Genomic DNA, 27,500 nt, shown 5'->3' on the forward strand with positions numbered 1-27,500 from the left:
CCATCTCCTGCCCATCCCCATTCCACCCCATGCCCATTCCCACCCCAAGCCCGTACCCACGCTATGCCCATCCCCTCCGAATGCCACCCCCATGCCCGGGCCCGGGCCGTTCCCCTGCCGCTCCAGTGCCGTGCTGAGCCGAGCCGAGCCGAGCCGAGCCGCCCGGCGGTGCGGAGCAGCCGGCCGCATGTGTGCCTGTCATTCCCAGCCCGGGAGCGCCGGCTCCTGCCTCCCATTCATGTAACCTGTGTGTGTCTCTCTTTCTCTCTGTGTGTAACAGAGAGAGGGAGAGCGAGCGCGAGGCAAGGAGAGGAGGAGGAGGAGGGGGGAAGCTTTAAATAAAGCCTTTGGATTGCAGCTGCTTATTTTGGGCAGTCCTACCAGGGACGATTCCTGCCAGGAAAGAAGCTGGACCGATCCTTTTTTTTTTTATTATTATTATTATTATTGTTATTTATTTTGATTCTGATTTTTGGGGGTGGCGGTGGTGTATTGCCGAGCTGCCTGCTGAGATGAGCTCCGGTGCCTGGCTGTAGTTGCCCACTTTGGGATCGCTGGACACATAAGTGGCATTTCGGTGGGGGGAAGCCTGCAGACATGGTAAGCTTTGCTTTTTGCTCTGAAAAGTGCATTTGTGCGATCGCCTCCCTCCAGTTTTCCCTTCCCCCTTTCCTCTTCCCACCAAGCAGACAGGCACACGGGTTGGGGTTGGGGAGAAGCTCCCTGAATCCCTGTTTTTTCCCACCCCACCGTCCCTCCCTCTGCCCAGCTTGCTTTTCTCCCCTCGCATCCCAGCCCTGCTGCTCCCTCCGCACCACAGTTTGCAGCAATTCAGCAGGAGGCAAAGATGCTGCTGGAGGCTCCTGGCTGGGGCGGTGGGGACCAGCCACCCTCCGCCTGGCAAGACCTTGCTCCGGGGTGTGTTTGGGGTGGCTTCTCCCATCCAAACCCCCAAACCCCCAGCCCTTCCCTCCGCACCCCGAGCGGTGCGGCTGTGCTGGGGGGAAGGCAGCAGTGCAGATTTGGAGGCACTGGAGCAAGGATGCAGCTTTAAGATCAATCGGTGTTATTTATGTAATAAATAAGCCGGGGGGGAGAAAGAAGGGGAAGAAAAAGAAGTGCCTCGGTATTTCTCAGCTGCACAAAGCTCCTTTTGCTCGGTCTGAACCCTCCGCCCCGTCCCCATGTCCTGCTGCAGGGTGGTGCGTGGTGGGAGTGTGTGTGTGTGTATGTTTACATTTGGATCTCTGGTAGAGTCAGGGATGGGGATGGGGAAGGGGAAGGGGGTCTCCCATTTTCCACGGGAGGGTGGGTTTGCCTCCAAGAAAAATAAGCAAAATACGCTTGACTGCAACTTGAGTGACAATTCTGTTTCTTAGGCATTAAATGTTAAAGCCCTGCTTCCAGCCGTGCCCTGCCAGTATTAAAAGCCCCTGCAAACAGTGTAGCGTTTGAGAAAAGATGCTAGAGTGCCTGGGAGAAATGCAGTGGTTCAGACTCGTGCTCACATTCTCAGCAATTTGCATTTTGAAATACAAATTTTGGCTGTTGAACATAAAAACAGGCAGCTACCGAAGAGCATTTATTTCTTGTTAGTTGTCTCGATTTAAAATATGGTTGGTTTTTTTTTCTTGGTCTAAAATATCTGGGATATTTTACTTTGAAAGAAGTAGTAGTTAAGGCATGCCAAATCTTTAAAAAATAGTTTAAAAAAACAACCTTAGAGTATTCATGAGGCAATATGTATTTACTCTTTCTTACCATGACCATGCTTAGAAATTTGCAGTGGTTACAACCATCTAAGCACATGATTTGGAAAAAAAAAACAAAAACGTATTTATGCCACAGTCTTCCTTGTCTTATGGGATACACAGTCTGAAATACGTTTTTCATACAGCCAAAACAGAGCTAGCTAAATACTTATTGACTAGATAGACAAGACCTTTCTGCGTCTCGAATGTATTTGCTCATGGCTCTTCCAGGAAAGTTCAATTCTTTATGATTAAAAAAAAAAAGAAAAAACAAACACCAAAACCCTGAATCAAACTATAAAATAATCTCTCTACCCCATCTTCCTTCTTAACTTTTTGCAGTGAAGTCTCATCTTGAATTTATAGCTGCATTTTTTTTTTTTTTCCCCTGAGAAAAGTCCCATGTAAAGGGAGGGACATAAAATGAGAAAATGAGAGCAAAGCTTTGAAGTTGGAAGTTGTCTGTGCGCTTTTTAGAGGTAAACTTCTGCTGCAGCCTGGCAAGTTGTTAGTGTGCTGCTCCCTGCTCTGGGGCGCAGGACTTGGGCAGGGGGACTTGGCAGCTCCCAGCCTAACCCAACCCGATTTCTTTCTGCTTTGCTGACCCTAACAAAATTGCTTACTAGTAGGGTGGCCCCTCCCCACCTATGGAAAGTGCTCTGCTCCCAACATGTGCGCCATATGTGCCTGCAACACCCGAGGTTTACCATTTATGCCTATACTATGCCAGCAGCCCATATGTGCCAGCCACACGCTGGGTCCGGCAAGGGCAGGGTATCGGCCATCGGAAACCCCAACATCTCCCCAGTTCGCTGGGGGAGGCTGGGGCTGAGCCAGTGATTTGTATTTAATTTATTTCATTGGCCTCTTCAGAGCCAGGCGCCTCCCACTTGGTCTCTCAGCCTGTAGCACTTTTATGGGCTTGGGTGGAAAAAACAGGGAGTGTATATATATATATATATATATATATTTTTAGTACGGTGAGTGTGTGTGGTGGGGGGCATAAAGGTAGGAAGACGCATCTCTGTTGCACTGTTTTGCAGTGAGACAAGCCTTCAAAGCAGCTCGCTTGGCTCTGCCTGTGTTACAAGGCTGTAGGAATTTACTGTTTTGTGGCCATTGCGAGCTGCCCTTCCCTGTTAAATTCCCAGCTCCCAGCCTATGCCACGCTGCTGGATCAGTCCTTGCTGGTGCGGGCTGTTTTTGTGGCCATGAGGATTCCCCGCTGCCATGATCCCTTAAGAATGTGAATCCCAAGCCAGCACACGGGCAAGGAAAATTAGGGTCTGTGCTGGTTTCCAGAAGGTTTTGGGATGGGGAGGGGAGCGTGAGGTCGCGGTGTGTGGCCAGGCGTTTCCCAGGCACGTGAAAATGTTACCTGGGTTGTGTTTCCCCCGGAGACCGGGACCACTGCTCTGCACCGGACCACCCTGGGAAGGGGGTCTACACCCACAGCTGGGGCAGGGAGAGGAGGTGCCTTTGCAGACAACCTGTTTCAGTTTTTCCCCCTTTCCGCCAAAATAAACTCACCAGAATTGGGAGTTACTGCCACTGCACTAAGATGTATTCTATTTCTGCAGGGACTCCTGCCTCTGTGCCTCACCCTCCCTTCCCGTACGTATGTGCGTGCATGCGTGCACATCTTTACGAGGGGAGAGTTTCAATTTATCTGTCATTTATTTGTGTGATCTGGAGGAAAAAAACTCATGTTTTGGTGGAGAAAGAGGGTCTTTGGTGTGGAAAGAGGTTCTCAGGCTGGTCTTTGGCAGGGGAAGGGGGAAAAGGCAAAGGGGGTGCACAAGTTAACTTCATAGTTTCCTTTTTTATTAGCAAGGGGTCCTGGTTTAGAAAGGCTTTTCTGGGGGGAACTTGCCTTCTCTGATTTTAAAGGATAAGGAAAAATCATTCGGAGACGAGAGTAAACTGCTCATCTGGTTTTGGTTGGGGAGAGAGGGGAGAGATACCCCCCCGATGATTTATTTTACTACATGGATGGAAAAAGGGACTCATCACTCTGGTTTCAGTGGGTCTGGGGAAGGAGCGAGATTTGCACAAAGACTGTTTTCTTGAAGTCCTTGTAGCTTAATTATTTTACTTGACTCATTTAAATTAGATACTTTCCTTTTGTTTTGGTGAGCAGACAGTACACTGGCAAGGGAAAATGTTGTTCTCTTTTGTTTTACAAAGTGAGGAATTTTTTTGCTTTTATTTTATTTGATTGGTTTCCTGGAGTGCATAATAACTAAAATGTTATTTCATTCCTTCTGCAACGTGTACACTATTCCAATTAAGAGCCCTCTCTGATTATTTTTGACCTGCTATTTTACCATTTCTCTGCTCAGGAGAATAAAACATTGAGTGCTTGCATTTTAAAATAGCTGAGATGCTTAAGCAAAAGTACCTTTTCCCTGGGAAAGTCATTTCCAGTTCTGTTCGAGTTCCCGCTTCACTGGTTCATCTTCTGACAGAATCACATCCTTGCGAGGAGCAGAACTACGGTCTTACGTAACTTGATGTTTCCAGATCAAAAGTTACAAATATTGCAGTAATAGCACGATGAGAGAGATTTGGCAGGATGAATGTTGCATGACATATGTGATTTCTTCGTAGGATTTCAAATCAAGGCATTTTTAAAAATTTATGGGGGGAAAAAGAATTAAAAAAGATGAATAAACAAAAACTTGTTCATTTGATATCTTCTTTAACATCACGTTCTCTTTTTATTTTATCGCTGTAGGCACTTGAGACTTTTTTTTTCTTTTTAAAGCAAACTCTTCTGTGTTTAAGAAATGTGTAATTGTAATATCAAAAAGTGAAGCAGCTTGAAACTCTCTCTCAGATTTGATTCAAGGAGATGAAAGTCTGTAAAACAATGTCAATTCAGATTTAAGGACTGGCTTTTACCTGCCCTGTTACAAGGTCTATCAGCATAGCTTATTGTAACTAAAAGCTAAAATATTCTGTTTTGGCTTTGAACTGACAGAGTGGCATTGCTGGGCACTTTGACAACGTAATGTGCACCACTTGCCAGTGAATCGGGTATTTGTGGATCCCTGACTGATATGTTTCAGAGGAAAAGTCTTGTAATGAAATATTTTTAAAATTATAAATATATATATTTCCTCTTTGCTCTAGATTAAAAGGAAAAAGAATCATGGAGAAATTTTATATTTTAACTATATCAGTATAGCTTGAGGAGCGGTGCTGTAGTGTGGCTATAGGACTTATATTTTTACTCAGGAATAAATGTATGATTTGCATTCCTCTGCGTCATTTCACCATCGCTGCGCTGATAGTCAAATAATTTTCCTAGAAATATATATTTTTTTTGTCAGCTGTCCTGAATCATTCTTCCTGGAGCATCTTTAAAGGTAGAGTTGAAATCGGAATAAGAGGGCACGTTTGCTTGGCTATGTGGGGTTACAAACACTTCTTACAGAAAGTTCAAATTTCTTGGGAAGTTTGAGCCTTACTCACCAAAAACCTTACGCCTTTATACCAAATTGCTGTGAACGAAGCTCTTTGTGCTGTAGGGGGATTCAAACTTCATCGCCTATCGTCCTGCTGGGTATCAGCAGAGGTGAGCTGGTTTTGGAATGTAAAGATGTCCGTGAAAGCAGCAGACACGGAAATCTATGTTCTTCCAGTGTGTTGGCAGCCAGAAGGAGGAAAACGCACTATGAAACAGAACAGGGCTGGCAGTTAAGTCTCCTATTCCAAGTAGGACTTGCTTTCTAGGATGTGACATCCTTGTTTTTTTAAAAGAGAGAAGGGAAGAAGAAGAGAGGAGTTGCTGGTGGTCAATTTAGGTGGAGGAGCTTGCTGAATCGCATTTATCAGTCCATTTAAATGGGGATGATTCAATTAGATTTCACTGATATCTCCTCGGGCTTTAGTGAAGTAGTATTTGCTACAGTCTAGGAAACCCACTGCAGTCCAGAATCCTGCTTCGCCACCATAACTACCGCTAAGGCACGGGTGGCAGATGTGCTACCCAGGCAGCAACAGCAAACGTGAAAGCAGGAGACGTCTCGCTGCCCACTGATTTAGGTTTTAGGTGATTATTCAGTGTAGTTTTCTCTTTAAACACTGAGTAGAAGCTGTATCGCTTGCCTGCTCATGTGTTTGCACACACCGAGTCTTCAAAGTATTCTGGAGGTTGCTCAGTTAAACATTCAAAAGTTAGAAAACAGAAGGATTAAATCTTATTTTTACTGTTTTAATTCAACCCTATGTTGTATATGCAGTAAGGGCTCACAGTCTTTGTTTTCTCCCCCTCAGACTCCACTAAGCGCACTGAAAATCTTAAGATTGCTTAAAACTTTCAGTCTAGGGCTGTGCCTTCTGAGAAATATTGGGTCCATGCATAAAATCAGTCTTGGTCTTCTATATCATGCTGTATGGAGGGAAAGAGAAGCCAGGGTTCAATTCCTGAGCAGGAGTGTTTTCCAGTACTATCTGTCCGCATGAAAGCAAAGACCCAGAGGCCACCAAGTCATAAACCATCTCTTCCACTGGGTCCCCTGGACTTCAATGGCCCAATCTTTTAAACGAACTGAACTCCTAAATTTTATAACAGAAAGTTTTCAGTATTTGCTGTTTCCTTTTGAACGGCCTCTGTGTCTTTGGATGCTGAAAACCATTTTGTCCTCACCTATGTAACATAATGAAGAATAGGAAGGGAGAGTTTGGTTAGTCAAAAAGCCTTCAGAAGTAACTGCCAGAAGTGGTTGGAAAAACTGATGGAGCATGAGAGACGCCGGAATTTACTTCCTGCTTGTTGATGCAGAGAGTATTGGCTGGTTGGGCTTGGTGCGGCACAGATCCCGTCAGCCGGGAGCAAGCACATGCTGCTGTTTCTAGAAAATTGCCCTTTGTGCAGCTGGGTTTAAGGTGTGATCAGCTTTTTGGCATTGGCACAGATTTTTGTGCTAGAAAGCAGAGAACAATCTCAGGAGCCGATCTCACGATGCATTCCTGCAGACAGAGTCGTGATCGGGGGTTACTTACGGTGCTAAAGCAAAGTTCACATGGCCTTTAATTGCTGTTGTGGGCGTTTGACACGTAAGCAGACCAGACTCCGAGCTATCAAGATTATCATCCAGAGGTTGCAACACACATAGCTTTGACACAGTTATGAAATGTTGGGTTGAAGTGACTTGCCCAACACTGCCCACAGTCTTGGGGCATCGTTTGTCTGCCTTGATCTGAAACACATTCATCCTCATTCCTCTGTCCTCTGCTTAGTCACTACAAACCTTCCAGCTCCGCAACGGGTGAGGCAGGGATTGTAAACCTCACCTTCTACTCCTCATTGTCACTGCTTCATCTCCAGGCTGGCTTGGATAAAACACGGTCTTGTGAATAATGACTGCATCGTAATGAAGGCAGACAGGGCTCTTGATTAAGGCAACTTTCATTGTGTTTTTTCTCAAATTCTGGGTCTCCAATATATACTTTTAAATCTTATTATTGGTCTGTTAGCCTAGTCTTTGTTAGAATTTTTTTTTTAAAGTCTTGCAAAAGCTAGTAGCTTTGTCATGTTGCATCATTTTGATATTTGTATGTGTCAATGGCTTAAATTAACAGATCGTCATTGCTTGGTTTAACAGGGTGCTCTGCTCCCCTAAACAGATCCCTCCTGGTCCATCGTGCTCAGTCTGGTCCTCTCCTCATCTCCTGCCTCTTCCAGCTCTATTCTGCAATCCCATTTTCATCCCTCTTATCCCTGCTCTGCAGGTCTCTCGCCCCAACCTCATTCAGCTCCTTCCAGCTGGGGATCATGCTGAGCACCAGAGAGTGTCTCTGATTTCAGTTCTGGTACTTGGATGCAGACCCGGCACGTCCCACAGCACAAAGCATCTTGTTTAGTCCCACACAGGTAGAAATTTAAGTGATGGAAGCTGGCAATTGTGTACAAATGCACCCAGGAGCATGTAGCAGCAGTGTTTTTATCAAAGACGTCTAAACTTGGCCAAATTCACACAGATTCACACAAAATTCATTGAAAGAAGAACAGTTCTTTCCCAGGCAAATTTCAAGTCCTTCCTCTAAAGTCCTAGAGATCCCAGAGGAGGTTTTAGAGAGAAGGCTAAAGGCATTTTTTTTAACACGGATAAACCAACATATTTTTCCCTAGCCTTGTTCTCAGAATCTGCTGAACTGTTTTGACTGAAATTTTCCAAAAAACTTCAGCCTGAGGCAGACAGCTGGCATGGAAATTTTCAGCCCAAACAATTTGCTTAGTATAGTTATGAGAAACTGCGAATGCTGTTTTATTATTAAAGCTGCCTCGCTCTTCCCATAATTGACAGCACTACCAACTTTGCCTTTCCCTAATAAACAGATAACTTGAGATTTTGTTACAAACTAATTTTGTGTTTGTGTGTTTTATAGATATTTGTATATATTGGAAATTTATTATAAAACTGACACATGCATTTCAACATATGTTAGCAGATGATGAAATCTCAAGTTTCCTGGAAACAAAAGTGAACACAATTAATGAGAATCCCACAAAGCTGCATCAAAGCGATACAACATTGCAGGATTTGTAGAATGGGATTAAAACCAAAGAAATCTCCGGAGATGTTGCATTGACAGAGCAATCACACAAAGTCCCATGTATCCCACCTTCGGGTTCATGGTCCTTCTGACAGAAGAATGCTGATTTAATATAAGAACATTCTCTTGTAACAGCAACTGTTATTGCAAATCACAGCCAAAAAACAAAGGGGGAAGGGGAAGGAAAGGAAAGTTGTGGTGAATGGAGTTAAATCCAGTTGGCGGCCGGTCACGAGCGGTGTTCCCCAGGGCTCAGTACTGGGGCCGGTCTTGTTCAATATCTTTATCAATGATCTGGATGAGGGGATCGAGTGCACCCTCAGTAAGTTTGCAGATGACACCAAGCTGGGCGGGAGTGTTGATCTGCTCGAGGGTAGGAAGGCTCTGCAGAGGGACCTGGACAGGCTGGATCGATGGGCCGAGGCCAACTGTATGAGGTTCAACATGGCCAAGTGCCGGGTCCTGCACTTGGGCCACAACAACCCCATGCAGCACTACAGGCTTGAGGAAGAGTGGCTGGAAAGCTGTCTGACGGAAAAGGACCTGGAGGTGCTGGTCGACAGCCGGCTGACCATGAGCCGGCAGTGTGCCCAGGCGGCCAAGAAGGCCAATGGCATCCTGGCCTGGATCAGAAATAGCGTGGCCAGCAGGAGTAGGGAAGTGATCGTGCCCCTGTACTCGGCCCTGGTGAGGCCGCACCTTGAATCCTGTGTTCAGTTTTGGGCCCCTCACTCCAAGAAGGACGTTGAGGTGCTGGAGCGTGTCCAGAGAAGGGCAACGAGGCTGGTGAGGGGTCTGGAGAACAAGTCTTCTGAGGAGCAGCTGAGGGAACTGGGGTTGTTTAGCCTGGAGAAAAGGAGGCTGAGGGGAGACCTCATCGCTCTCTACAACTCCCTGAAAGGAGGTTGTAGCGAGGTGGGTGTCGGTCTTTTCTCCCAAGTAACTAGTGATAGGACGAGAGGAAATGGCCTCAAGTTGCGCCGGGGGAGGTTTAGATTGGACGTGAGGAAAAATGTCTTTACTGAAAGAGTGGTGAAACATTGGAACAGGCTGCCCAGGGAAGTGGTGGAGTCCCCATCCCTGGAGGTATTTAAAAGACGAGTAGATGAGGCACTTAGGGACATGGTTTAGTGGGCCTGGTGGTGTTGGGTTGACGGTTGGACTCGATGATCTTAGAGGTCTTTTCCAACCTCAATGATTCTATGATTCTATGATTCTGTTCTATGATTCTAAAACTGAAAGAGCAGATAATTGTATTTTTTGTGTGATCAGCTTTTTTCTTTTTTTTATCATCATCACAGGTGACCGCTCAGGCTCTAGTTTCACATCAGAGCCAACCTCAAGACCCATTGCCATGGAAGGAGAAGGGCCCTGCTCTCCCCCTGTCCCCCCCTCCCAATGTCATAGAATCATAGAATGGTTTGGGTTGGAAGGGACCTTAAAGGTCATCTAGTTCCAACCCCTTTACCATGGGCAGGGGCACCTTCCACTAGACCAGGTTGCTCAAAGCCCCGTCCAACCTGGCCTTGAACAATTCCAGGGATGGGGCATCCACAACTTCTCTGGGCAACCTGTTCCGGTGCCTCACCACCCTCATAGTGAAGAATTTCTGCCTTACATCTAATGTCCTCTCTCCCCAGCTCCTGTCCCTCCAGTCCTTCAGAATAAGTCTGATGATTTAATTCATCAACCCAGGAGAAAACTAGCTCCATCTTTTGCTAGGGGTTTGGGTTTTTTTTTCTGCTGAGTTAGTGACTTACACTGAGTCAATGTGGTGGGAGCACATGCCAAGAAGAAGGGAGAAAGAAGGGGGTGCAAACAGCTTTTTGGAGATGATGAGTTTTTAGTCTAGTCTCATGACTCAGGAGACTTTTCCTGGGTTGCCAACTGTTTACAGTAGTTGTATCATGCTGATATGAAGCCCAATTTTATTCATATTGAAATATAAAGTGCACCTTTTCAATACACTCTTCTATCTTCAGGACAGTCTTTTGGACTGTCCTGCTCAGTAGGCACTGAAGCAGTTGTTCCTCTATCTATTTGCTGGATTCTTTTTGAACGCAGTGTATAGTTGCGATGGCCACAATATCCTGTTAAAAATAGTTTCAAAATTTAAAATCTTGCAGTGAGTGAAAAAATCTTCCTTTTGTTCTGCTTTAAACTCACAATTTGGTAATTTCATTAGGTGACTCCTATTTTGTGGGCTATAGGCATCACGATTTAATAGAGGTCTGTTCCTCCCACTTTTTGTTGTTCTTTTCCAAGCTGAAAATCCCTACTGTACTTCATCTCTCCTGCAAAAGTCTTTCTATATTCCTAATAATCTTTGCAGCCTTTTTCTCTGCCTTTGTTAATTCTACTATATGTTTTAGAGATCCGTTGACCAAAAATGCATGTGGCATTAAGATAGAAACGCATCATTAGTTTATGCAGCACCGTTCTGATATATTCTTCTCCTTTTGTTGTCTATTTCTTTCCTAACATATCCCAAGATTTTCCCTGCAAGTTTGGCTGGCACAAACAGAGAGCCGATATTTGTAGAGGACATCCCATGGTGATTCCCCAGCCAGCTTCCCGTGTGGTAACAGTTAATTTAGAGCCCACGTTGTGTATGTATCATTAGAATTGGTTTTCCCTTTATGCATTACTTTGCTTTTATTGACACTGAATTTCATCTGATGTTTTTATCACCCAGCTAGTTACTCAGTATTGTGAGAGTAGGTTGTGGTGTAATGATTGGAGGCTTTGGGAGAGAATCAGAAAGCCCAGCAATGAAAAAGGTTCTCATTTTGACTTTTATTCTTGTCCTGGGGATAATCTGAACAAAAATATAACCAACAAAATACACTTAATATCAAGTAAGAACAACCAGCCTGCCTGTCTTGTGACATCTGACTGTGAAGTTGTCTGTGGCTCAAATGGTTTTGCTTCTCATCAACAGCATCTGAGTCTTTTTTCTTAGGCTTCTTTCTAGCGAGCGTTTGCTCTTCCCTCAAACAGCAAATTATGCCCCTCGCTTCATCCACGCTGGAGCACCTGAGTCCTGAACCAAGGGACAACTTAATGACCATCTTCTCACAGCCTGACATGTTTCCTTTGCATCTCCATCTCCTAAATTTCACTCATTCCTATCCCAAAATCCATGTTGTGTTCATGATGCCCTGCAAAGACGCTTAGGATTTGGAAACTTTCAATACTCTCCTGTTTTTGCTTTTATCTCGCAAGAAAGTGTGAGCACAAAAAGCCACCTGTCTGTCACTTAAAACCCTGTTTGTTGATGGGCATTTGGGTCTACCTGAACAGTGCTTGCTTTAGGGCTTGGGTTTTATAGTTTATTATTGCTGGTGCTGTTCATAATATTACTTGGGATTGGAGGGATGCACAAATGACTCATATAGAAGCTACAAACCATTGCTTACATCCCTGCATATCCCCATACGCTTTAAAATGTCATCTGCTTGTGGCTCTCTGTGCCAAACACTGCTGATCACGGGCTCCGGAAAACAACATTATTGTACACCTGCATCGCTTGGTTTTGTATTATTTTATACCTTGTGCATAATTAATGTTTTGCTGAATTTTATGTGTTCATTTATTTTGGCTTTTTATGTCTTCTCCTGAGATGGTCAGACAGCAAGTGTCTAGTTGAGAAGATGGTAACAGGAAAGAAGGGGATGTTAGAAGCTGATACTAGGGAAGAAAAGTGGATCTTTTTGGGAGGCAGCGTTGGGGGTATATAGCAAATGGGGGAATACCAGGAACGGAGGGACCTGTGCCAGCTCTTTTAGTGCTAGAGCTGGGTTGCTGCAGCCGGTGCTCTGCTGTGCTCTGTGCAGTGAAGACGGTTTGATTTCTTTTCTTTTTTTTTTTTTTTTTGGGGGGGTCCCCCTTTCAGAGCATGGAAGGCTAAAAATTCTGTAACATCTCTGCTGTGCGTGAAATAAATAAGAAAAAAAAAATCAGGATACTTTTTCCTTGTCAGTTGCTATTTCATTTCCCCACACCCAGCCCCAGCAAAGCTGCTGATCAAATGTGTGTGTGTGGGCACATATTCTTCATCTGTGAATACTCCTGTTTATTTCTCTCTCCTTCCCTCTGTTCGAATGAAAATACCTTGAGTTCACTTTACACAGACTATATGGTAGCTCACCTTGCATCATGTTTCCTTGAATATTTCATGAAGATCTTTTTTTAAAATGTGCACTGTTCTCGCAGACTGCATGTTCGGAAGTGGACATTCCCAGCAACAGAGATTTTTGGAGATAACGAAAGCCGGTCACATCCAATCTTGCTTGAATCCCCAAAGCACCGCAACACTTTAACCTAAACCAGGGCCAGATACAAGGATCATTACTGTTAATTCAGAGGCTCCCGTTGGTTTTAATGGGCTCTGGATCAGACTTTTTCACTCCTGCTGTGGAACTCTGCTGGCTCCCCCAGTGCAGAAACACGAAATGGCCATGAAAATTGAAGGCTGGTTTGGAAATGGATGTCATTTTGACTGCCAGACTAATTGAGCGTATGAGGCTGGGAGGGTGATAGGTTTGGGGTTTTCTTGATGCTTCCAAGTAAGTCAAAGTTCTTATAATGAAAACATGTAGAGTAGTGTTTTGTAACTATTTTTATACCTACATCAGACTTGACGTTAGTGGCTTTGAATTATTTAATATTTTTCTTCCTCAGCTGTCCTCTCCAGTGAGTTTCCATTGCAGGGCTGCAGGAGTTATTCTGTAAGGAACAATGCAGCAGCCTGGCATTGTCTGCTGGGGGGGGGGATGTTGCCCGGTTTTGTTTTGTTTCACTTCTTTAATTCTATTTTATCTTTTCTCTTGCTGGTGAGAGGGACGCCAGGCCAAGGTATTAAATCATACTGACCAGCGTGGGCTGAAAATGAAGTACATGCCAGCTAAAGACATAAATGGGGAGTTTTCTGCTTAAACCGCTGAGCGCTAATGTCTGTCACATAGGAGGAGCCAACTCTTTAACATTCAGTCCATTCAAAAAACATTATTATGTCCCAACGGTAATTTAAAACCACATCTGTTAGAACCATATGTGGGGGAAGTATACCTCCCCCCCCCCCCCCTTTTTTTTTTCTCAAGTCCCAAGTTATCCTGTTTATAGGGTTATCTTCAACGTGGGCCTCTTTCAGAATTTCAGACTGACAGCCATGAAATGCCTGGAACAAAAGAACTAAATGAATTGAACTCTTATCTTTTTCCCTTTGTAATTGATGTGTGGGCTTTTACTGGATATCTGCAAGTAGCCATCCAGCTTTGAAAGGAAACCTTCTATAGATTGGGATCGTGCCTCATGCCTCTGTTGTTTGTAACCTGGTATTTGTTTTTCCGTCTAAGATATTGGATATTTCACAGTTTTCTCATTGCTGTTATTCCAGCTTTCCATTAACAATGTATGTGATCTTTGAAAAATAGCTCTTTTGGGCAGTCAGGGCATCTAATTTTTATTTTGTGGAATTGCCATTGGATTATTCTATCCTTAAAAATGGAAGATAAAGTTTTGTTTTCAAAGCATCCCATCATTATCTGACCAGTACTAACTGGCATAATCTTGAGATCCTTAAACCTAAACAGTGCTAATAGCATATCTGACATGGCTAGTGGAAGTTGGCTCCACAGAACCCTCAGGTCAAAATATCTGCTATGGGTCCCTCATTATATGGTAGGGAAAGTGCTCTGTCACCTCTACATCGAGCGTAACACACTTTGCCACATCTCTGTGTACTCAAGCCCTGATTCATCCCAGCTAAACATAAGCACCTGAGTGAATTGCTTTGAAAGAGGGGAATTAGTGTCAAACAGTTGTACCTCCAGACTTCAAGCACAGAAGTTAAAGGAGCTACTTATTCCTTCACCCGTGTCACCTGCTGCCTCTATCTGAGAAGGGTCTTCAATAATATCTGGACCAAGCTGAATTCCCGAGTGGCTGGCAAGCACTGACTATCTCTCTGTGCTTGTTGAGACTACGCACTGTGTAGTGGTAGGGAACATTTCCATTACGTTGCCCCTCTTCTCAGAAGTCCAGTTTTGGATGGTGATGGCAGGGAGAGTTGTACTTCAGTTATGATGGTCAGACTCTACCATCAAATACTAGCGTTCAAGCTGTGATCCCCTGTTGTTAACTAAATTCATCACTTAACGTGCATGTTAAGTGTTAAGTGATGAATTTAGAGCACTCTCACACCTCAAGCTAACACTTTAAACTATCCCCCCCCTAATAAACAGCAAATAACTGCTCTGCTGAGCCTTTTATATACGTGCCAAATGCTTAGTCTTGTGTAAAGTCCCATGGAAATCTTGGCCCTTCTTTGCAGTAACGGATTTCTATGTTAAGTGCATGCACATCTGTTTGCAGCAATAGTCTTGCTACTGCTTGTCCTTCACAAATAGGCTGAGAATCTCAAAGAGAAATAATCAGAAAATAAATAGATAAGTGTGCAAGTTGTATTCATGAAACCACCGTTCATGAGCTACACATCTTTCCAGTGGCATTTACAGCATGGCATATTGTGCATCTCCCTCCAGCTGTGTTTTAAGCACTGAGCGATGAATTTCTTAGCTAAATAGGATGTTAGTGATCCCGATGTACAGAGCACCTGACGACCGAAGAGTTAAACATGCAGCTATAAATAGCACGCCTACTTTGATGGGATGCATTGTATTGTAATTTTAGCTCTAATTGAAGTTTGGTTGTAGGCATGAAATATCTCAGTCTTTCAGGAACATGTGTAAATCTCTGAAATTAAGCTGGTTTTTGTTGTCTGAATGTTTTGGCACAGTTGTGCCATTGCATATGAAGTTTTATGAGTAGCAATATAATAAAGATGGTTTTGCATGTCAATGAGCAGCATTTTTTGATTCATTTTGGGTTAATCAAGTGCTGAAGTTAAACCTGAATGCGTTAATTCGTTCTTGGTTTAAAATGAAACTCCACTGTGTCCTGAAAACCTTGTGCCTTCCTGTAGTGAGTTTGATGTTGAAAAGATTTTGTGGGGTTGATTGCTTCCACATAAGTGGGAAAGTAGCTATGCTGAAAAAAAAACATTTTTATGATGTGCATGGAAAATGTGGGAAAAAAAATGAAGAAAGCTACAAAAGAAACAACACGTTTTATGGTTTTGGCACAGTGTTTCATATTCCTACTCCCTGTCCTTGTGTGATCCCTGAGCACTTCATGGATGAGAAAGATAATTGTTGATCATTTCATGAAGCTCTGCCAGTAACATGTACCAAATATAATTAAACCTCAAATTTTAAGCTTTTAAATACATTTTTCCACCAAATATGGCAATTAACCACTTCTCTGTCAGAGCAGGAGGAGGCAAGGCATTTTGGGTCCTATTTTCTAGCCACAAGTAGTGTGACACATGGGTTTTTTTCATTTTCAGAACAGTTCCCAATTTCTGTTATTTCACCTTTGAGGTTTCATGGGAGTCATCCTGGAACTTCAGGAAAATTGCCACAAACGATGTTTTTGCTTGTTAGACTTCTTTGCATGGTGGAGTTGGAACAGCTCCAGTAATTCCTGTCTCACTAGGTAACTCACTGCAAGATTCTTGCAGCTGGGACGACTAACAAGGGAAGTTTAATGTCATTCATCTCTGATTTTAACCCTGTGACTCTGGTGTAGATTTCAGGCTAATTTCTTGGAGGAAGGCTTTTTAAAATGCCTGTTGTCAAGCTGATTCATTCCATCCAAGGTTACCGTTCTTCCGTCTATAATATGGGCAAAAAATTTGATCGTGATCAACTTTGATGCAGCTGTGATCTTACTCAAAAGGAGAGTAATTATCCTTCTCTCTAATAAGTGAGAATACCCAAGGAAGTATCATTTTAGAATGACAACCCTCAACCAGAGGGACCACCTTTAAAGGAAAACAAGGGGGAATGACAGATTGATATTGAAAGTTAACACCTGATGGACACTCTCAGCACAGCCTGTCTACGGCTGCCGGTCTCCAACTCTCCAGAGCCCGATTCCAACCTGGACACGCAGCACGATGCACTTTGCTCTCTCCTTAAGCATGAGGGCACGCTCCATTAGCTGACACTTGTTTTTACAGCATATGTGCTAGACAGCTTGGGTAGGAACTGAGCAACCCCCAGCCTGCAGATCGTGTACCACAGGGCAAGTTAGCTGATCCCTCTTCTGTCACTGTTTCTTGGTCATTGCAGAGACATCTCTTCCCCGCTGCTTCCTTAAAGGACATGCTCCCAAGCCCTCCTTTTCCCTTGTGCTTTAGCGCTGGGTGGACCTTACATTTGAAACATAAATATAATGCAAGTCTGAATGTCCTGATTAGACTACATACAGTTGTAGTTACACTAACTAGTAATTAAGGAGACAGTTTGACCTTAATAAGCAGATTAAAGGAGGGGACATGGGGACTTCTGATCTATTTGCAGCTCTGTTCTTTGACCCAGAAGAAGACACTTGCATTTTTGTCTCTTAATTTATCTGTCCATAGGAAAAGTTTTCTAATAACTTCCTAGTTATTTCCTCTTTGCCAAATCATTTTGGTGTCCTGGCAGCTCTCTCATTCTCCCTTCCTTTAATATATCACTGCAGTGTCCTGGCAGCACTCGTTTTAGGCTACAGAAATTCAGTCCATCATTCTTCATACAAAATTATTGAATGGGAATCACATTTGCAGTCAAGCTGGGAAGTAGAAAGCTAGTTGACCTGACTTCTGGGGCATTTGGTTTTATTAGGTTCCTGCATGTGTTTACTTTGATCCCTTCAATGCTATCCTAGAAGACCATTCCAGGACAGATTGTAAAAATGTCAGTTTCTTCAAACACGTGCACAAAATCCTTTCTTAATTTGTCAGATCTTCTCAATTACAAATCCATTGTTCTGTACGAGACAGAGAATAGTTACTTCCACTTGGAAAAGATTAGCCATTTAGCTGTCAGGAGCTCGCAGGATCCAGCACTGTCTATAACGTGCTGTGTTCGGTATAGATGCATTCCCAAATCTACATTGTCCCAAATGTCAGATTTAGAAACGAGCTGAATTCTATATTACACCAAAAGAGCTGAATCCTAGGACATTCTGACAATTTGTGTATATTTCCTTTCTGCAGATCCCATATTCATCAGAGATTGATAATTTCAGAGCATGCACTTGGCCTATGCTCCAATATATTGTGGGTAGGCCTTTTCTTGGCTGGGGAGTGTCTTGTCCTTACCCCACCTGGAGCACTGCATCCAGCTCTGGAGTCCTCAACATAAGAAAGACATGGACCTGTTGGAGCGGGTCCAGAGGAGGGCCACAAAAATAGTCAGGGGGATGGAACACCTCTGCTATGAAGAAAGGCTGAGAGAGTTGGGGTTGTTCAGACTGGAGAAGAGAAAACTTCAGGGAGACCTTATTGCAACCTGTCAGTACTTAAAGGGGGCTGATAAAAAAGATAGGGACAGACTTTTTAGTAGGGCTTGTTGCGACAGGACAAGGGGGAATGGCTTTAAACTAAAGGAGGCTAGATTTAGACTGGATATAAGGAAGAAATGTTTTACAATGAGGGTGCTGAGACGCTGGCCCAGGTTGCCCAGAGAGGTGGTGGATGCCCCATCCCTGGAAACATTCCAGGTCAGGCTGGACGGGGCTCTGAGCAACCTGATCTAGTTGGAGATGTCCCTGCCCACGGCAGGGGGGTTGGACTAGATGAGCTTTAGATGTCCCTTCTAACCCAAACTATTCTATGATTCTATGATTCTGTGATTCTATGATTCTGTCTTCTAGGAAAGGGAAAAAAGGACATTAAGAAACAAAAAAAGCAAAACAGACCTGGATACAAAATCACCCCATGTTACTGCCCTTGGCTATTAAGTTTTCCGCTTTCTCATCCCAAATACAGTCTTAAAAGAGGAATAATGTTTCAAAACTATCTCCGATCCAACATTAGCAGAGTGTTAGGTATCTACCCCATTAAATCAGTTTGGATATAGTGTCCTCATACAGGATGTTGATAGGTGGTAACAATATAGTTAACTTTCCAGCTTGTTTTATCAGCAGTGACTCAGTCTTTTCTACACCTGAGGAGTGCAGGGGTGGAGACAAAAAATGCCGAATGAAGCAGGCTAGTTGGAGTGCAAGTAGAGAAAAGATCTGCATTTCTAGATGAAAGCAAGGCCCTTTGTATCCTCATTGGTTTTACAAAAGGACCATGTGAATGACAAAACCAAAACATACAGTTATCTTAACTGTTTGGTCAAGACCACTCATGCCCAGGCTGCTTTCTGCCTTTCTGGATGAAGGTGTTGGGAGAAGTATGTGATTGGGAGGCGGAGAAAGGCTTTCCAAGTCTAAAAGTTTTCTTTAACATCAGATTGGTTGGAGCAACTGATGTACTAAAGCCACACAAATCGTACAACGTATAAAAGGGCCAGGCAGGATGACTGAGATTCATTCATACGAAAAGAAGATCAGGTCTTCAAACTAAAACAGAGGGAAGCATAGGGAAGGGAGGATCCCAAAATAAGCTGATAAAGCCTAAATATTTTCAAACCTTGCTCATAACAATTACTGTTAGTTTAGACATCCTTTTGGGGAGCCATCCAGAGAAGAGGAAAAGAGTAGGAAAATATTTTATAAAAAGGTTAACACAAGAAACCTCCATCTTTTCTTACAAGCTGCACTGGGAGATATGATGAAGACAGATTACGAAACCCCCCTGAGGCAAACATGCCAAAATTTTTTTTCAGTATCTGTCCAGTTAAAGCATCTATTTAGTGAGTCTATCCAAAGCAGATGCTGCTTTTCTCTTTGATAAAGGGCAGTACAGGAGCTTTTGGTGGGGACTATTACCTTGTGGTCAGCAGGGAGCTGCTTACTAATAGAAATTAAAGTAACCACCACAGCCCGATGGGTATCAAATCCCTTTTCTCCTCTTCCTATTTAACTTAGGGTGAATGTGGTGAGGGAAGGTTCCTTGTCAAAACCCACTGTGCTAAGAGTCAGAAAATCCTGTGGGTTAGGTTCCTTTCTTCTTCAGATCTCCTTGGCAGGAAGCTTGCGTTGGCCAAGGGCCAGGGATTTCTAGCTAATAAATTATTATGTTGGAGGGACTGCTCACCCTGTAGCCATGCTAATTAGGTTCTTACCAGCAATTCAGGTCAGTTTATATTCTCGACATTAATGTAGGACAGGCAGGTGGGACCACGTGTTGTGTTTTCTTCTTATTTGCAAAATAAGGCAGAGTCAGTTTGTAAGGAAACGCCTGTCAAATTCTAGGTTTTCAAAGTCTCTTTGGGGCAAAACTGGAATACCAGTAGATCACTGTCGTTTCTTGCTATTGGCTCTGTATCTTGATGGTCCTAATTAGAAATACTTTATGACTGATAAGATAGCTAACATCTAGATAGAAAGGTATCAGAGTGACATGGATGTCCTTGGTATTCTTCACACCCCAACTACTCTTTGAAAAAGTTCCATATGATTATTAATAATTCCAAGGCATATTATTTCCCATTTGAGAAACAGTGACTGAAAGTCAGAGAGAAAGATGGAGGCACTGCCAAATAATATTTTACAGGAGGACATTGAGTATATTTCAACCAAAAAAAAAAAAAAAGGCAAGAAAAAAGTCCACAAAAATGTTTTACGGTAAAGGGTGTAGTTTTTAGAGTTGCCACAGTATCCAGTATTGCCAAGGACTTAAGATGACAGGAAAACTGCTTTAGTAATCAAATTATGTAAGGAGAAAACCGGGAAGTTAAAGACCCCTCTGTGAGATGAGTAAATGTATAATGGTTTCAGCATTCCTGTTATTTGTCTTTAGTTATCTGCAGGTGTCAGCTGACTCTTAATAACCCAAACACATTAATTCGAAATTATTTTTATCCTTCATAAATTATATTGAATACGGCAACATAGATAACTAATCCCTATCTGTATTTCTGACTAAAGTTTTATTCATAAAGGGAATTGTTCTGGTGCAGTGTGTAAGTCTCTCTCCATAACTTATTACTGATATTTTTACTTTCTTATGTGTCTATCCAACTAACTTTTTACAAGATTATAAGACACCATTTCCTAGACTTACGTTGCTGCCCGTGCTTATCAGCGACCTGGGATAAAAAATATGACCATTGCCAATAGTTTGCAGGTGATCTAAAAGTTGGGGGAGTTAGTAATGAATGAGTAGAAGATACTGATGGAAATCTAAGTATCTTGTTAAGCTGCGTACAGGCAAGCAATCTCTTCTTTAATGTAGTGAAACGCAAACTCATATATCAAAGAAAAGAAAAAGCAAGGATACTTGTCATTGAGGATACTCTATCCAAGCACTCCGAGACTGCAAAACACTTCTCTGGCATGATGGATAATAAGGAAAAAGAAGGAGCTTTCAGTTTAATGTGAACCTTTACTTGTGTACATGAACAGGGGAGTCTCACTTAGGCATAGTGAAATCGCCTCAGTATTTGGCATGGGTCAACTGCTGTGGAAATACTTCTTTAGTTTGGTACCAGCGACAGAGAAAGCATGTTGATAAACTAGAGAAAATTTGCAAAACAGATATGAGAATAATTAAATGCTTGGTAACAGATCACACAATGAACAACAGGAAAAACTCCAGTTGTTTAGCTCCTCAAAGTGCAAGTTAAGGACCGATGCGATCATTTTGACTACTCTCAGAGGCAACAGAAATTCACTGGCAGAGGGCTCTTCTGCACATATGCGACAAAGATGCATCAGTAAGAAACGTCAGGAAGCTGAAGCTGGGCAAAGAGACCTGAAGCAAGCTACATATTATTTACTATGAAGGGAATAACTTCAGGAGGAATATAATGATTCTCTAGACATGGAATATATTTTCCTTCTTTGTGTTTTTAGTGTATACTTTTGTTCAAGCTGGAATTAACTCAGCTACACCCTCCACTCTGTGTTACATGAAGGGTCTGGCTAGTAGTCCCTCTTACCTGTTTAACTTCTGAATACACAATATACATATATTTTGATATTCGGCACCTCATTCTTACAATCTTACAATGTGGATAGCGGTGGTCTTCTTTGCCCTGTGCATGTTTTAGAAATAGTGACAACTGCAATTCCTGAGCAGAGCTCTGATTTCCGAAACCATTCAGGGTTTTTTTATTGGGATTTTTTGCTTATCAAGAGCTTGATCAGAGGTACTCACGTGTCCTAAATGTGAATATAATTAAACTGAACAGGTAAGAAAGCAGGTTTTCTTATAATAATCTGGATTGTTTGCCATTCTTCACCTTTTGTATTAATCTGCATCTGTACAAAATGAATGCAAATCACTTATAATTTGATAGCAGTTTACATCCCTATATACCCCGTATGTGACAAAAGATAGAGAATGCGAAGCAGCAGAGATTCAAGTGTCTGCTACTGGATCTAGATTGAACTGGAATTTATTAATAGATAAAAAAGTGAAATAAATCTTTTAAAAATGGGCAACTCTGGAAATAAAAAATGGTTCTTTTCTGGTTTTGAGGGTTTTGGAGTGGAGAAAGCATGGATATGAACACATAGCATTTACTTAATCTGAAATTTGTTATCTGTTGCTAATCCAGAGATATCTCAGTACAAGCAGTTGGGTCCCGTTATGCACCAGATTTGTTTTTCGCAGCCTCAAGTCCCCTCTTAGTTTTCTGACTTGGCCCAGCCTGCAACACTGCCTTCACATCATACAGAGATGTGGTTTGTTTTAAGAAGAACAAGACAACAAATCCATTGATCTTATTACCAAGCAAAGGAAGAAATAAGGAGAAAGGAAAACTGTGTTCTCTCCTTTCTTTAATGTTACTGAAATAGAAGCTGAGCCTCTGATCTGCTCCTAGCATCAGTCCATATTGCCTATGTATCTCTTCGTGTAACTCTATGATTACATCAGAGTTAAAACAAGGATCACTGAGACATAAGGACTTGGGAACAGCTGTGAGAAAACATGTGGACAGGTCTGGAGGCAGAGATGGGTGCCGGCTTCTTAAAACTACTGTGCCTTGATTGGAGTCGCTCATTTATTCATTCCCTCAAACTGCAACCAAACTAAGACAACATCAAACCGAAATGGTGTGATCCACCAAAGGGTTTCACTAACTCAGATTGTTTAAAACAGATGCAAACCTGATTAATGTGGCCTCTGGATGGAGGAAATCCTTGTTCTTCATTGGTCTTGCCTTTTGCAGCCAGTTACACCAGTGCAAAATAAATCCTAAGAGAGAATACTTAGTCAAAGTCACTTCATAAGGCTCTGGACTATATGGAGTCAGCCCCCTTTTTGTACATAAGGTTTGATAGCTTTATGAAGAGCAAGCCACATTAGAATATAGTTTGTGGATTGTGGCATCCATTTGTCCCTTGATGATTTTGGCCCATGGCTTTTTGTACTTTAAGGTCAAACAAGAAGAAGAGCAAACCCTAATAGGCTGGAACACAGAGAAAGAAATATTCCTGCCCAATTTGTATTTCCAGTTGTTGTCATTCCAGGCCTCCCAGTTAGGGCAGAGATCAGCAATGTTTTGTCTTCTGTCAGAAGCGGGGAGAGAGTGGGACAAGGCTTTGGCTTTATGGGAAGGGATGGGCTTTTTGAGAACTGAGGTGGCAGGGGCAAACCCAGTGTTATGAGACCACGTTATTTCACTTCCAGAAAGTTGTCGGGCTCTGCAAAATTTAGCTGACCATTAGTTCATGAGCGTGACTACAGGTAATGGTAACTTATAAGTTCAGCAGTGTTCAAGGCCTTATTCCTTTCTCTTTTTTTAGTGTTTGGTTTGGCAAGCGATAGCTTTCATTGCAGCTTGAAACCCCTGACAATTGATTATTGAACCAATAATTGTGGCATCGTAAAATACCTACTCCTTGCACAAAGCTTTCCTTATCACACTCCAGGCTTTGCTGACTTGGGGCCAACTTTATGTACTTAGGCACATTCTTTTAGTTTTTCTTCACTGCATTCCTGCTTTAACAGATAATTCCCAAAGCACTTAAGGAAGTGGAGAATTAATGAAAAATGATACAAAAGTTTCCTCCCTTTCTAAGGGATTCTCACAAATTGGGACCCAAAATGCCTAATATATTGATTTTAGAAACAACCTATTTTTTATAACAGAGTGTCACTGGCAATTTAAAAAGCAGATGGTTAATCTGAAAAGCAATTGTTTCTCTCTGATACATTCAGCCATATTTGTCATTGCTTTTATCTTTGTCATTTTCTTTTGTCCCAAGAATTGATTCTTCCACATGAAATTTAGCCTCTTCTCTCTGTGTAAAATTTCCCATGAGTAAAACTAATAGTAAAGGCTATTACCCAACATATTACCCAAGGCTGAGGTAGTTATTCTGACTGTCTATTTTTATTTAATACTATATATCTTTTTACCTTTACCCATGGGATGGGTTTTCATTCCCGTTATTCCAGTTATAGACCAGTGTGACTCCACTGACATCACTGGAATTACACGCTCACTGTAAGTGGTATTATCGAGTGGTGAATTCCTATATCCTGGAAATTTAGTTTTGATCCATACAGACCCATCTATGTTAAACAATACAGTATAGTCTCTCATGCAGTTATTTATGAGTCTGCTGTAGCAAATGAGAAACAGGCTTCAGATTCATAGGTGCTCTTTTCATTTCTGAAAGATGATCGAAAAGAGAGTTTCATTGAGCACATGTTATCAAGTCACTGACCATCACTGTTCTCTGCAGTCCCTGTCCCCTGTTTGTGTGCTTATTTGTGAGAAACAGAAATGTGCCGCAATTTCTTTGCAGAGTGGCTCTGCCTCATGAAGGCAGAAGAGCATTTAGTGGACCTGGTGTTTACATTTGGTTAAAGGGAGTCCTTAGATTAGCTCAATATTTGTACTATAATGACCATAAGAGTTAAGGTTCCAAAAAAATGTTTTGTAATGTGTGGTAGGTCTGTAGGATCTTCTTACACAGGAAAAATAATTTTACCTATCAAGCTGTTGTGGGTGAACCCCAGGAGGCAGCTAACCCCCACCCAGCCGCTTGCTCACTCCCCCCAGTGGGATGGGGGAGAGAATTGGAAGGGTAAAAGTGTGAAAACTCATGGGTTGAGATAAGGACAGTTTAATAGGTAAAGCAAAAGCTGCGCACACAAGCAAAGCAAAACAAGGAATTAATTCACTCCTTCCCATCAGCAGGCAGGTGGTCAGCCATTCCCAGGAAAGCAGGGCTCCATCATATGTAATGGTTACTTGGGAAGACAAATGCCTTAACTCTGAATGTCTTCCTTTCCTCCTTCTTCTCCCAGCTTTTATTTCTAAGCAAAACATCATATGGTGTGGAATATCCCTTTGGTCAGTCGGGGTCAGCTGTCCCAGCCGTGTCCCCTCCCAGCTTCTTGTGCACCCCCAGCCTGCTCCTGGTGGGGTGGGGTGAGAGGCAGAAAAGGCCTTGACTGTGTGTAAGCACTGCTCAGCAATAACTAAACACTGCTTACCAACAGTGTTATCAACACTGTTTTGGTCACAAATACGAAACAAACTACTATGAAGAAAATTGACTCTATCTATCTCAGCCAAAACCAGTACACAAGCCCAGAGATGAAATGAACAGAGAAGGGAACGGAGGCAGAGGTGGGGGCTGTCCTAAAACCTGGATCTCAAGTGGTTTGGACCATGATCTCGTCCATGCTTCTGCAAAATTTCATTGACTTCAGAAGAGTTATCTGATTTATGTCCAGCTAATGAATACTGTTGTTATCTTGAAGAGTGTAGTTGTTGGGACATCTGTGAACTTCCATTATATGGTAGTTCAAGGAGTAGGGCAGCACAGTCCTGCAGCACATGATGTTGTAAAGTTACCAAACCACTTCATTACCTTAGAAAATGGGAACAGAATTCTGCTATCATGACATTTAAGCCCAGAGGCAACACTGAAGTTAGCAGGGTTTCACCCGGTTTTTGCCGAGCAGAATATATCCCAAAATGTTTGTCATATTCAGCTCACTTCCAAAGTCTCTCAAATACAATGTTGGATTCGCAAAGAAAAGTGCTGCGGCTCATATCCTTCTTAAGGAGCATTGCACGTCAGAGAACTGCAAGCAACAGCCATTGATCCAGAAGCTTGTGCAATGTATGTGTGTTTGTGCCACATCAACAGTGGAAGGTCACGTTTAATTTTCTCCCAGAAGAGCACCCTCTGAGCTGACACACGGAGATAAAGATACTACTCATTATAGCGGTTGTGATTTTTATACCCAAATAGGTTATGTGGGAAGGAGATCAGACTCCAGTCCCTCAAGTGCAAAACAATCTATACAGCAGCCCCTCAGCTTGCTGAGCCAGCAGAGCAACTCCTGTTTGCTTCTTAATTTCAGATAAGAGTTAAACATAAATAATACCAAAAAGACTGATTATCTCACAAGATGGTTTAAGGGCTGCATATAATCTTTGGGGGGGGAAAAAGAAGGAAAAAAAGAAAAAAAAAAAAAGATAAAACTCCAAACTGAGTGTTTAATTCCCTGGTACTAAAGTATCCAGAATTTAGTCCTCTATACATCTAAATTAAAGATGTAAAATGCAAACCAGGGCATTTTGGAAATATGTGGGATGATGTTGACTTTTTCAGTTATATTCAGCATTTCTTTCTCAGGGACAGAACCTGGGGTGGCAGATCCTGGAGTGGCAGATCCTTGACTATCTTCTAAGATAAATGATACATTTTTATACCAGCTGAGGATCTCATCTCGTTAGAAAGCATCTCCTATGATTTTCCTAAATGAGTCGTGCAGTTGTCTCACGGTTTGCCATCAGGACTTCTCCAATGTCTGCTCATTCAGACCACTTCCACGTTGTCTGCAGGCTTGGCAATACATAATTACCTATCAGATTCCCAGCATGAATTCTGGAAGTGTTTTGAAAGGGGGATATAAGTGGAAAGAAGAGTGGTAATTAATACAGGATTATTGGGGAGAAGAAAGAGAGCAGATATAGAAAAATAGGCAACAGGACCAAAGGAAAGAGGGTAAGAGAGATGCTTCCATAAGCGGGGAACAAATTGGGAGATCTCCAGGATGGGAAGATTACTTCCTTAATTAGCAGCAGAAGCTGGGGGAGAAGAGGTAAGAAGATGGCGAGTGAAAGAGGAGGAGGAGGAGAAGAGGCAGGTTCCTGGAGGCAGTGAGGAAAACGCTCAGCACACAGAGAAGGTGACAGAAATACAGCTGAGAAGAATGATAGGGATCCAAAACCGGTGGGGAGGGACTGAAGATTGCACTTCTAAGAAAGCTGGTGGGCAGAGGAGCCTCAAAGTTTTCATTCCCCATCATGCAAGTGCTGGGACGTGGCACTATTTCCAGCTTTTACTGAGAGCCTTTACATGGTGTGTCACAAGGCACAATGTTAGACCTTGAAGGCCAAGTGACTAACTGCTTGAAAAAATGCAGTAATTCCCTGAAATGAGCTGCCTGGGGAATCTCATTGCCTTTGTAAAATAGGATTTGTACATAAAAGACGAGGAAGAGGTGTCAGACCCTACATGCGCGGGCCAGAACTGCTGAGATACACAGGCAATGAGAAACGGACCGGTAGTTATGAGCCACCATCTGTGTCTGTAATGCCGGGAAAATAAGATCTTTATCTTTTTTTTTTGTGCTTCTTGTCTGTATAGAGGAAAGAAAAACACGGAGCGTTTTGGGAGACACTGAAGTTTTGCTTCCTCTTGGTCTGTTCCTTGGTCCCCCTTTGGCAAACTTTCACGTGGTCCTCAGGTCTGGAGACATAAACAAGAATGAAGAAACTCCAGGGCTCATCTTGGAGATGATCTTCTACTGGGAAGGAGCCAAAATCTTTGGCCTGTCTTTCCCTAGGATGCAAAGCAATTTTTCGGTGGGAATGATTCCGGGTTGGGTGCCAGTGGTGTGGTGGTACTGTGGCTGTGGCCCTGCGACAGCCTCCTCCTCCATTCCCAGCACGTGAAAGCCTGCAGCGCCAGGAGCCATGCCCACCCATCGCTGCGGTTTTGTTAATTAAGTGCTTAAATACAGAATTGTTTATGGACCCAGCACCACGCTCTCACAAGGCGTACATGTGGAAAGCAGAACTGTAGTTCTTTACATATTGCCTCTCTTTTTCACAGCTCTGGGGAAGAGGCTTAGGAAGGAGAATGAACAAGTGAAGAGAATTTTTTCTCTTTCATTGTTATATGTGGGGGTGATTCCATAAA

At 42.8% G+C, this 27,500-nt stretch overlaps 1 protein-coding gene across 7 annotated transcripts in view; it reads left to right on the forward strand.

The window, feature by feature from the left end:
- Positions 1 to 463: 463 nt before the first annotated feature.
- TENM4 (teneurin transmembrane protein 4) overlaps positions 464 to 27,500 on the forward strand; it is a 624,775-nt gene continuing 597,738 nt past the window's right edge. For all 7 annotated transcript variants that reach the window (XM_076328426.1, XM_076328432.1, XM_076328425.1 and 4 more), the window contains exon 1: positions 464 to 600. The gene's annotated coding sequence lies outside the window, so the exon portion shown is untranslated. The remainder of the gene's footprint in view (positions 601 to 27,500) is intronic.

This window comes from Aptenodytes patagonicus, chromosome 1 (assembly GCF_965638725.1).
Source record: "Aptenodytes patagonicus chromosome 1, bAptPat1.pri.cur, whole genome shotgun sequence".
Classification (NCBI taxonomy): Eukaryota; Metazoa; Chordata; class Aves; order Sphenisciformes; family Spheniscidae; genus Aptenodytes; species Aptenodytes patagonicus.